Below are 12,500 nucleotides of genomic sequence, written 5' to 3' on the forward strand. Positions count from 1 at the left end.
GCTCTGCCTCAGTCAACATCACTGTAGCTCTGCCTCAGTCAACATCACTGTAGCTCTGCCTCAGTCAACATCACTGTAGCTCTGCCTCAGTCAACATCACTGTAGCTCTGCCTCAGTCAACATCACTGTAGCTCTGCCTCAGTCAACATCACCGTAGCTCTGCCTCAGTCACTATAGCTCTGCCTCAGTCAACATCACCGTAGCTCTGCCTCAGTCAACATCACCGTAGCTCTGCCTCAGTCAACATCACTGTAGCTCTGCCTCAGTCAACATCACTATAGCTCTGCCTCAGTCAACATCACCGTAGCTCTGCCTCAGTCAACATCACTATAGCTCTGCCTCAGTCAACATCACTGTAGCTCTGCCTCAGTCAACATCACCGTAGCTCTGCCTCAGTCAACATCATAGCTCTGCCTCAGTCAACATCACTAGCTCTGCCTCAGTCAACATCATCACTCAGTCACTAGCTCTGCCTCAGTCAACATCACTGTAGCTCTCAGTCACTGTACAGTCAACACCACTGTAGCTCTGCCTCAGTCAACATCACTGTAGCTCTGCCTCAGTCCACATCACTGTAGCAGTCACTGTGCTCTGCCTCAGTCAACATCACTGTAGCTCTGCCTCAGTCAACATCACTGTAGCTCTGCCTCAGTCAACATCACTGTAGCTCTGCCTCAGTCAACATCACTGTAGCTCTGCCTCAGTCACTCACCGTAGCTCTGCCTCAGTCCACATCACCAGCTCTGCCTCAGCTCTGCCTCAGTCAACATCACTGTAGCTCTGCCTCAGTCAACATCATCACACTGTCAGTCACTCTGCCTCAGTCAACATCACTGTAGCTCTGCCTCAGTCAACATCACTGTAGCTCTGCCTCAGTCAACATCACTGTAGCTCTGCCTCATCACTGTAGCTCTGCCTCAGTCCACATCACTGTAGCTCTGCCTCAGTCCACATCACTGTAGCTCTGCCTCAGTCAACATCACTGTAGCTCTGCCTCAGTCAACATCACTGTAGCTCTGCCTCAGTCAACATCACTGTAGCTCACTGCTCCAGTCAACATCACTGTAGCTCTGCCTCAGTCACATCACTGTAGCTCTGCCTCAGTCAACATCACTGTAGCTCTGCCTCAGTCAACATCACCGTAGCTCTGCCTCAGTCAACATCACTGTAGCTCTGCCTCAGTCACTATAGCTCTGCCTGTCAACATCACTGTAGCTCTGCCACAGTCAACATCACTGTAGCTCTGCCTCAGTCAACATCACTGTAGCTCTGCTCAGTCATCATAGTCACTGTAGCTCTGCCTCAGTCACTCAGTCCACATATAGCTCTGCCTCAGTCAACATCACTGTAGCTCTGCCTCAGTCAACATCACTGTAGCTCTGCCTCAGTCAACATCACTGTAGCTCTGCCTCAGTCAACATCACTGTAGCTCTGCCTCAGTCACTATAGCTCTGCCTCAGTCAACATCACTGTAGCTCTGCCTCAGTCACTATAGCTCTGCCTCAGTCAACATCACTGTAGCTCTGCCTCAGTCAACATCACCGTAGCTCTGCCTCAGTCAACATCACCGTAGCTCTGCCTCAGTCACTATAGCTCTGCCTCAGTCAACATCACCGTAGCTCTGCCTCAGTCAACATCACTCTGCCTCAGTCAACATCACCGTAGCTCTGCCTCAGTCAACATCACTATAGCTCTGCCTCAGTCAACATCACTGTAGCTCTGCCTCAGTCAACATCACCGTAGCTCTGCCTCAGTCAACATCACTGTAGCTCTGCCTCAGTCAACATCACTGTAGCTCTGCCTCAGTCAACATCACCGTAGCTCTGACTCAGTCACTGTAGCTCTGCCTCAGTCCACATCACTGTAGCTTTGCCTCAGTCACTGTAGCTCTGCCTCAGTCAACATCACTGTAGCTCTGCCTCAGTCAACATCACTGTAGCTCTGCCTCAGTCAACATCACTGTAGCTCTGCCTCAGTCAACATCACTGTAGCTCTGCCTCAGTCAACATCTAGCTCTGCCTCAGTCAACATCACCAGCTCTGTCAGTCAACTCTGCCTCAGTCAACATCACTGTAGCTCTGCCTCAGTCAACATCACCGTAGCTCTGCCTCAGTCAACATCACTGTAGCTCTGCCTCAGTCCACATCACTGTAGCTCTGCCTCAGTCATCACATCACTGTAGCTCTGCCTCAGTCAACATCACCTGTAGCTCTGCCTCAGTCAACATCACTGTAGCTCTGCCTCAGTCAACATCACTGTAGCTCTGCCTCAGTCCACATCACTGTAGCTCTGCCTCAGTCAACATCACATGTAGCTCTGCCTCAGTCAACATCACTGTAGCTCTGCCTCAGTCAACAGTCAACATCACTGTAGCTCTGCCTCAGTCACTATAGCTCTGCCTCAGTCAACATCACTGTAGCTCTGCCTCAGTCAACATCACCGTAGCTCTGCCTCAGTCAACATCACTGTAGCTCTCTGCCATCACAGTCAACATCACTGTAGCTCTGCCTCAGTCAACATCACTGTAGCTCTGCCTCAGTCACACTGTAGCTCTGCCTCAGTCAACATCACTCAGTAGCTCTGCCTCAGTCAACATCACTGTAGCTCTGCCTCAGTCAACATCACCGTAGCTCTGCTCTCAGTCAACATCACTGTAGCTTTGTAGCTCTGCCTCAGTCAACATCACTGTAGCTCTGCCTCAGTCAACATCACTGTAGCTCTAGCTCTGCCTCAGTCAACATCACTGTAGCTCTGCCTCAGTCAACATCACTGTAGCTCTGCCTCAGTCAACATCACTGTAGCTCTGCCTCAGTCAACATCACTGTAGCTCTGCCTCAGTCAACATCACCGTAGCTCTGCCTCAGTCCACATCACTGTAGCTCTGCTCACTGTAGCTCTGCCTCAGTCACTGTAGCTCTGCCTCAGTCAACATCACTGTAGCTCTGCCTCAGTCAACATCACTGTAGCTCTGCCTCAGTCAACTCACCGTAGCTCTGCCTCAGTCCACATCACTGTAGCTCTCTGCCTCCAGCTCTGCCTCAGTCACATCACTGTAGCTCTGCCTCAGTCACTGTAGCTCTGCCTCAGTCAACATCACCGTAGCTCTGCCTCAGTCAACATCACTGTAGCTCTGCCTCAGTCACATCACTGTAGCTCTGCCTCAGTCACAGCTCTGCCTCACATCACTGTAGCTCTGCCTCAGTCAACATCACTGTAGCTCTGCCTCAGTCAACATCACTCAGTAGCTCTGCCTCAGTCAACATCACTGTAGCTCTGCCTCAGTCAACATCACAGCTCTGCCTCAGTCAACATCACTGTAGCTCTGCCTCAGTCAACATCACTGTAGCTCTGCCTCAGTCAACATCACTGTAGCTCTGCCTCAGTCAACATCACTGTAGCTCTGCCTCAGTCAACATCACTGTAGCTCTGCCTCAGTCAACATCACTGTAGCTCTGCCTCAGTCAACATCACTGTAGCTCTGCCTCAGTCAACATCACTGTAGCTCTGCCTCAGTCCACATCACTGTAGCTCTGCCTCAGTCCACATCACTGTAGCTCTGCCTCAGTCCACATCACTGTAGCTCTGCCTCAGTCAACATCACTGTAGCTCTGCCTCAGTCAACATCACTGTAGCTCTGCCTCAGTCAACATCACTGTAGCTCTGCCTCAGTCAACATCACTGTAGCTCTGCCTCAGTCCACATCACTGTAGCTCTGCCTCAGTCCACATCACTGTAGCTCTGCCTCAGTCCACATCACTGTAGCTCTGCCTCAGCTCAACAGTCAACATCACTGTAGCTCTGCCTCAGTCACTCATAGCTCTGCCTCAGTCAACATCACTGTAGCTCTGCCTCAGTCACTATAGCTCTGCCTCAGTCAACATCACTGTAGCTCTGCCTCAGTCAACATCACTGTAGCTCTGCCTCAGTCAACATCACTGTAGCTCTGCCTCAGTCAACATCACTGTAGCTCTGCCTCAGTCACTATAGCTCTGCCTCAGTCAACATCACTGTAGCTCTGCCTCAGTCACTATAGCTCTGCCTCAGTCAACATCACTGTAGCTCTGCCTCAGTCAACATCACCGTAGCTCTGCCTCAGTCAACATCACCGTAGCTCTGCCTCAGTCACTATAGCTCTGCCTCAGTCAACATCACCGTAGCTCTGCCTCAGTCAACATCACTGTAGCTCTGCCTCAGTCAACATCACCGTAGCTCTGCCTCAGTCAACATCACCATAGCTCTGCCTCAGTCAACATCACTGTAGCTCTGCCTCAGTCAACATCACCGTAGCTCTGCCTCAGTCCACATCACTGTAGCTCTGCCTCAGTCACTGTAGCTCTGCCTCAGTCCACATCACTGTAGCTCTGCCTCAGTCACTGTAGCTCTGCCTCAGTCAACATCACCGTAGCTCTGCCTCAGTCCACATCACCGTAGCTCTGCCTCAGTCCACATCACTGTAGCTCTGCCTCAGTCACTGTAGCTCTGCCTCAGTCAACATCACTATAGCTCTGCCTCAGTCAACATCACTATAGCTCTGCCTCAGTCAACATCACTGTAGCTCTGCCTCAGTCCAGCTCTGCCTCAGTCACTGTAGCTCTGCCTCAGTCACTGTAGCTCTGCCTCAGTCAACATCACTGTAGCTCTGCCTCAGTCCACATCACTGTAGCTCTGCCTCAGTCACTGTAGCTCTGCCTCAGTCAACATCACTGTAGCTCTGCCTCAGTCAACATCACCGTAGCTCTGACTCAGTCAACATCACTGTAGCTCTGCCTCAGTCCACATCACTGTAGCTCTGCCTCAGTCAACATCACTGTAGCTCTGCCTCAGTCCACATCACTGTAGCTCTGCCTCAGTCAACATCACTGTAGCTCTGCCTCAGTCAACATCACTGTAGCTCTGCCTCAGTCCACATCACTGTAGCTCTGCCTCAGTCACTATAGCTCTGCCTCAGTCCACATCACTGTAGCTCTGCCTCAGTCAACATCACTATAGCTCTGCCTCAGTCAACGTCACTATAGCTCTGCCTCAGTCAACATCACTATAGCTCTGCCTCAGTCAACGTCACTATAGCTCTGCCTCAGTCAACCTCACTATAGCTCTGCCTCAGTCAACGTCAATCCGGAGAGTCGTTGACCGATGTTGGTAATTCCACAAGTCACTGCTAGTTGTGTATTTGTGGATTAATCAGATTTAAATGGGAGGTTGACATGTCAGGTGACCTATTTTCATCCAATCGTGTGTGTGTGTGTCGTGTGTGTGTGCCGTGTGTGCGTGTGTGTGTGTGTGTGTGCCGTGTGTGCGTGTGTGTGTGTGTGCCGTGTGTGCGTGTGTGTGTGTGTGTGTGTCGTGTGTTTGTGTGTGTGCCGTGTGTGTGTGTGTGCGTGCGTGTGTGTGTGTGTGTGCGTGTCGTGTGTGTGTGTGTGTGTGTGTGCAACGTGTGTGTGTGTGTGTGTGTGTGTGTGTGTGTGTGTGTGTGTGTGTGCGTGTCGTGTGTGTGTGTGTGTGTGCGTGTCGTGTGTGTGTGTCGTGTGTGTGTGTGTGTGTGTGTCGTGTGTGTGTGTGTGTGTGTCGTGTGTGTGTGCGTTGACTTGTGTGTGTGTGCGTGTCGTGTGTGTGTGTGTGTGTGTGTGCCGTGTGTGTGTGTGTGTGTGTGTGCGTTGACTTGTGTGTTTGATCTCCTCTCCTTTAGACGGAGGTTTCTGTATGTGGTGAACCTGGAGACTCCGTCTGAAGCTCCCAGGAAGATTGTCAGACCGAGCAAATGGGACGTGGGGACGGTTCAGTGGAACCCCCACAAGGCAGAGTCCCACGTCTTCGCTGCCTCTGTGAGTACATCAACAAGAACAGCAACAAGTCATCAAATTACGTAAAAAATTATTCTATTGATTTACATTTACTTTTTATATTTATTAATGACGCTCTTATCCCGAGAGTCGTTGAGCAGGCTCAGGTCTTATCCCGAGAGTCGTTGAGCAGGCTCAGGTCTTATCCCGAGAGTCGTTGAGCAGGCTCAGGTCTTATCCCGAGAGTCGTTGAGCAGGCTCAGGTCTTATCCGGAGAGTCGCTGAGCAGGCTCAGGTCTTATCCCGAGAGTCGTTGAGCAGGCTCAGGTCTTATCCCGAGAGTCGTCTTATCCCGAGAGTCGTTGAGCAGGCTCAGGTCTTATCCCGAGAGTCGTTGAGCAGACTCAGGTCTTATCCAGGGAGTCGTTGAGCAGACTCAGGTCTTATCCAGAGAGTCGTTGAGCAGGCTCAGGTCTTATCCAGAGAGTCGTTGAGCAGGCTCAGGTCTTATCCGGAGAGTCGTTGAGCAGGCTCAGGTCTTATCCCGAGAGTCGTCTTATCCCGAGAGTCGTTGAGCAGGCTCAGGTCTTATCCGGAGAGTCGTTGAGCAGGTCTTATCCCGAGAGTCGTTGAGCAGGTCTTATCCCGAGAGTCGTTGAGCAGGCTCAGGTCTTATCCCGAGAGTCGTTGAGCAGGCTCAGGTCTTATCCCGAGAGTCGTTGAGCAGGCTCAGGTCTTATCCCGAGAGTCGTTGAGCAGGCTCAGGTCTTATCCCGAGAGTCGTTGAGCAGGCTCAGGTCTTATCCGGAGAGTCGCTGAGCAGGCTCAGGTCTTATCCCGAGAGTCGTTGAGCAGGCTCAGGTCTTATCCCGAGAGTCGTCTTATCCCGAGAGTCGTTGAGCAGGCTCAGGTCTTATCCCGAGAGTCTTATCCCGAGAGTCGTTGAGCAGGCTCAGGTCTTATCCGGAGAGTCGTTGAGCAGGCTCAGGTCTTATCCGGAGAGTCGTTGAGCAGGCTCAGGTCTTATCCAGAGAGTCGTTGATTAGGCTCAGGTCTTATCCAGAGAGTCGTTGATTAGGCTCAGGTCTTATCCAGAGAGTCGTTGAGCAGGCTCAGGTCTTATCCAGAGAGTCGTTGAGCAGGCTCAGGTCTTATCCCGAGAGTCGTTGAGCAGGCTCAGGTCTTATCCCGAGAGTCGTTGAGCAGGCTCAGGTCTTATCCCGAGAGTCGTTGAGCAGGCTCAGGTCTTATCCCGAGAGTCGTTGAGCAGGCTCAGGTCTTATCCGGAGAGTCGCTGAGCAGGCTCAGGTCTTATCCCGAGAGTCGTTGAGCAGGCTCAGGTCTTATCCCGAGAGTCGTTGAGCAGGCTCAGGTCTTATCCCGAGAGTCGTTGAGCAGGCTCCGGTCTTATCCCGAGAGTCGTTGAGCAGGCTCAGGTCTTATCCGGAGAGTCGTTGAGCAGGCTCAGGTCTTATCCCGAGAGTCGTTGAGCAGGCTCAGGTCTTATCCCGAGAGTCGTCTTATCCCGAGAGTCGTTGAGCAGGCTCAGGTCTTATCCCGAGAGTCGTTGAGCAGACTCAGGTCTTATCAAGAGAGTCGTTGAGCAGACTCAGGTCTTATCCAGAGAGTCGTTGAGCAGGCTCAGGTCTTATCCAGAGAGTCGTTGAGCAGGCTCAGGTCTTATCCGGAGAGTCGTTGAGCAGGCTCAGGTCTTATCCCGAGAGTCGTCTTATCCCGAGAGTCGTTGAGCAGGCTCAGGTCTTATCCGGAGAGTCGTTGAGCAGGTCTTATCCCGAGAGTCGTTGAGCAGGTCTTATCCCGAGAGTCGTTGAGCAGGCTCAGGTCTTATCCCGAGAGTCGTTGAGCAGGCTCAGGTCTTATCCCGAGAGTCGTTGAGCAGGCTCAGGTCTTATCCCGAGAGTCGTTGAGCAGGCTCAGGTCTTATCCCGAGAGTCGTTGAGCAGGCTCAGGTCTTATCCGGAGAGTCGCTGAGCAGGCTCAGGTCTTATCCCGAGAGTCGTTGAGCAGGCTCAGGTCTTATCCCGAGAGTCGTCTTATCCCGAGAGTCGTTGAGCAGGCTCAGGTCTTATCCCGAGAGTCGTCTTATCCCGAGAGTCGTTGAGCAGGCTCAGGTCTTATCCGGAGAGTCGTTGAGCAGGCTCAGGTCTTATCCGGAGAGTCGTTGAGCAGGCTCAGGTCTTATCCAGAGAGTCGTTGATTAGGCTCAGGTCTTATCCAGAGAGTCGTTGATTAGGCTCAGGTCTTATCCAGAGAGTCGTTGAGCAGGCTCAGGTCTTATCCAGAGAGTCGTTGAGCAGGCTCAGGTCTTATCCCGAGAGTCGTTGAGCAGGCTCAGGTCTTATCCCGAGAGTCGTTGAGCAGGCTCAGGTCTTATCCCGAGAGTCGTTGAGCAGGCTCAGGTCTTATCCCGAGAGTCGTTGAGCAGGCTCAGGTCTTATCCGGAGAGTCGCTGAGCAGGCTCAGGTCTTATCCCGAGAGTCGTTGAGCAGGCTCAGGTCTTATCCCGAGAGTCGTTGAGCAGGCTCAGGTCTTATCCCGAGAGTCGTTGAGCAGGCTCCGGTCTTATCCCGAGAGTCGTTGAGCAGGCTCAGGTCTTATCCGGAGAGTCGTTGAGCAGGCTCAGGTCTTATCCCGAGAGTCGTTGAGCAGGCTCAGGTCTTATCCCGAGAGTCGTCTTATCCCGAGAGTCGTTGAGCAGGCTCAGGTCTTATCCCGAGAGTCGTTGAGCAGACTCAGGTCTTATCCAGAGAGTCGTTGAGCAGACTCAGGTCTTATCCAGAGAGTCGTTGAGCAGGCTCAGGTCTTATCCAGAGAGTCGTTGAGCAGGCTCAGGTCTTATCCGGAGAGTTGAGCAGGCTCAGGTCTTATCCCGAGAGTCGTCTTATCCCGAGAGTCGTTGAGCAGGCTCAGGTCTTATCCGGAGAGTCGTTGAGCAGGTCTTATCCCGAGAGTCGTTGAGCAGGTCTTATCCCGAGAGTCGTTGAGCAGGCTCAGGTCTTTTGAGCAGGCTCAGGTCTTATCCCGAGAGTCGTTGAGCAGGCTCAGGTCTTATCCCAGAGTCGTTGAGCAGGCTCAGGTCTTATCCGAGAGTCGTTGAGCAGGCTCAGGTCTTATCCGGAGAGTCGCTGAGCAGGCTCAGGTCTTATCCCGAGAGTCGTTGAGCAGGCTCAGGTCTTATCCCGAGAGTCGCCTTATCCCGAGAGTCGTTGAGCAGGCTCAGGTCTTATCCCGAGAGTCGTCTTATCCCGAGAGTCGTTGAGCAGGCTCAGGTCTTATCCGAGAGTCGTTGAGCAGGCTCAGGTCTTATCCGGAGAGTCGTTGAGCAGGCTCAGGTCTTATCCAGAGAGTCGTTGATTAGGCTCAGGTCTTATCCAGAGAGTCGTTGATTAGGCTCAGGTCTTATCCAGAGAGTGGTTGAGCAGGCTCAGGTCTTATCCAGAGAGTCGTTGAGCAGGCTCAGGTCTTATCCCGAGAGTCGTTGAGCAGGCTCAGGTCTTATCCCGAGAGTCGTTGAGCAGGCTCAGGTCTTATCCCGAGAGTCGTTGAGCAGGCTCAGGTCTTATCCCGAGAGTCGTTGAGCAGGCTCAGGTCTTATCCGGAGAGTCGCTGAGCAGGCTCAGGTCTTATCCCGAGAGTCGTTGAGCAGGCTCAGGTCTTATCCCGAGAGTCGTTGAGCAGGCTCAGGTCTTATCCGAGAGTCGTTGAGCAGGCTCCGGTCTTATCCCGAGAGTCGTTGAGCAGGCTCAGGTCTTATCCGGAGAGTCGTTGAGCAGGCTCAGGTCTTATCCCGAGAGTCGTTGAGCAGGCTCAGGTCTTATCCCGAGAGTCGTCTTATCCCGAGAGTCGTTGAGCAGGCTCAGGTCTTATCCCGAGAGTCGTTGAGCAGACTCAGGTCTTATCCAGAGAGTCGTTGAGCAGACTCAGGTCTTATCCAGAGAGTCGTTGAGCAGGCTCAGGTCTTATCCATAGAGTCGTTGAGCAGGCTCAGGTCTTATCCGGAGAGTCGTTGAGCAGGCTCAGGTCTTATCCCGAGAGTCGTCTTATCCCGAGAGTCATTGAGCAGGCTCAGGTCTTATCCGGAGAGTCGTTGAGCAGGCTCAGGTCTTATCCAGAGAGTCGTTGAGCAGGCTCAGGTCTTATCCAGAGAGTCGTTGAGCAGGCTCAGGTCTTATCCAGAGAGTCGTTGAGCAGGCTCAGGTCTTATCCCGAGAGTTGTTGAGCAGGCTCAGGTCTTATCCCGAGAGTCGTTGAGCAGGCTCAGGTCTTATCCAGAGAGTCGTTGAGCAGGCTCAGGTCTTATCCGGAGAGTCGTTGAGCAGGCTCAGGTCTTATCCCGAGAGTCGTCTTATCCCGAGAGTCATTGAGCAGGCTCAGGTCTTATCCGGAGAGTCGTTGAGCAGGCTCAGGTCTTATCCAGAGAGTCGTTGAGCAGGCTCAGGTCTTATCCCGAGAGTCGTTGAGCAGGCTCAGGTCTTATCCCGAGAGTCGTTGAGCAGGCTCAGGTCTTATCCCGAGAGTCGTTGAGCAGGCTCAGGTCTTATCCCGAGAGTCGTTGAGCAGGCTCAGGTCTTATGCCGAGAGTCGTTGAGCAGGCTCAGGTCTTATCCCGAGAGTCGTTGAGCAGGCTCAGGTCTTATCCCGAGAGTCGTTGAGCAGGCTCAGGTCTTATCCCGAGAGTCGTTGAGCAGGCTCAGGTCTTATCCCGAGAGTCGTTAAGCAGGCTCAGGTCTTATCCCGAGAGTCGTTAAGCAGGCTCAGGTCTTATCCCGAGAGTCGTTGAGCAGGCTCAGGTCTTATCCCGAGAGTCGTTGAGCAGGCTCAGGTCTTATCCCGAGAGTCGTTGAGCAGGCTCAGGTCTTATCCGGAGAGTCGTTGAGCAGGCTCAGGTCTTATCCCGAGAGTCAGTTTCTGTTTGGATCCAGATCTTTGTTCAGGTCAAACTGCATCCTGCGAGAGTGGTGGTCATCATTTCCCACATGGTACCGTAACATCCTGGTACTGAACAGACCCAGTGTCTGCTCTGTGACCTGTCTGACAAGGGGTTTATGTTTACAGAGTAACCAGCGAGTTGACCTGTACACATGGCGCGATGGCTGTGGGGAGGTCCACGCGACCCTGCAGGGACACACACGAGTCATCAGGTAACACAGAGGAGATGCTCCGCGGCCTGCGTCCCAAATGGCTCCCTTATTCCCTAATGGTCAGAAGTAGTGCCCTATGCAGGGGATATGGTGCGATGTGGGACACAGCCTGATCTGTCTGGTTATGTACTGGGGGTCTATGTTGCCAGGTCACTGACTGTGGTTGTATCCTACAGTGACTTGGACTGGTCCTGGTTTGAACCGGAGTATCTGGTAACCAGCTCTGTAGACACCTACATCTGTATCTGGGATACCAGGTAGGATATCCCTCTATACTGTCAACACTACTCTCTGTACCAGGTAGGATATCCTCTATACTGTCAACACTACTCTCTGTACCAGGTAGGATATCCCACTATACTGTCAACACTACTCTCTGTACCAGGTAGGATATCCCTCTATACTGTCAACACTACTCTCTGTACCAGGTAGGATATCCTCTATACTGTCAACACTACTCTCTGTACCAGGTAGGATATCCCTCTATACTGTCAACACTACTCTCTGTACCAGGTAGGATATCCTCTATACTGTCAACACTACTCTCTGTACCAGGTAGGATATCCCTCTATACTGTCAAACTACTCTCTGTACCAGGTAGGATATCCCTCTATACTGTCAACACTACTCTCTGTACCAGGTAGGATATCCCTCTATACTGTCAACACTACTCTCTGTACCAGGTAGGATATCCCTCTATACTGTCAACACTACTCTCTGTACCAGGTAGGATATCCTCTATACTGTCAACACTACTCTCTGTACCAGGTAGGATATCCCTCTATACTGTCAACACTACTCTCTGTACCAGGTAGGATATCCCTCTATACTGTCAACACTACTCTCTGTACCAGGTAGGATATCCTCTATACTGTCAACACTACTCTCTGTACCAGGTAGGATATCCTCTACTGTCAACACTACTCTCTGTACCAGGTAGGATATCCCTCTATACTGTCAACACTACTCTCTGTACCAGGTAGGATATCCTCTATACTGTCAACACTACTCTCTGTACCAGGTAGGATATCCCTCTATACTGTCAACACTACTCTCTGTACCAGGTAGGATATCCCTCTATACTGTCAACACTACTCTCTGTACCAGGTAGGATATCCTCTATACTGTCAACACTACTCTCTGTACCAGGTAGGATATCCCTCTATACTGTCAACACTACTCTCTGTACCAGGTAGGATATCCCTCTATACTGTCAACACTACTCTCTGTACCAGGTAGGATATCCTCTATACTGTCAACACTACTCTCTGTACCAGGTAGGATATCCCCTCTATACTGTCAACACTACTCTCTGTACCAGGTAGGATATCCCTATACTGTCAACACTACTCCTCTGTCATACACTACTCAACACTACTCTCTGTACCAGGTAGGATATCCCTCTATACTGTCAACACTACTCTCTGTACCAGGTAGGATATCCTCTATACTGTCAACACTACTCTCTGTACCAGGTAGGATATCCCTCTATACTGTCAACACTACTCTCTGTACCAGGATATCCCTATACTGTCAACACTACTCTCTGTACCAGGTA

General features: G+C 51.8%; 1 pseudogene; it reads left to right on the forward strand.

The window, feature by feature from the left end:
* The first annotated feature begins 5,639 nt into the window (after positions 1-5,639).
* LOC135570265 (GATOR2 complex protein WDR59-like) overlaps positions 5,640-12,500 on the forward strand; it is a 57,891-nt pseudogene continuing 51,030 nt past the window's right edge.

This window comes from Oncorhynchus nerka, unplaced genomic scaffold, assembly GCF_034236695.1.
Source record: "Oncorhynchus nerka isolate Pitt River unplaced genomic scaffold, Oner_Uvic_2.0 unplaced_scaffold_1009, whole genome shotgun sequence".
NCBI classification, from domain to species: domain Eukaryota; kingdom Metazoa; phylum Chordata; class Actinopteri; order Salmoniformes; family Salmonidae; genus Oncorhynchus; species Oncorhynchus nerka.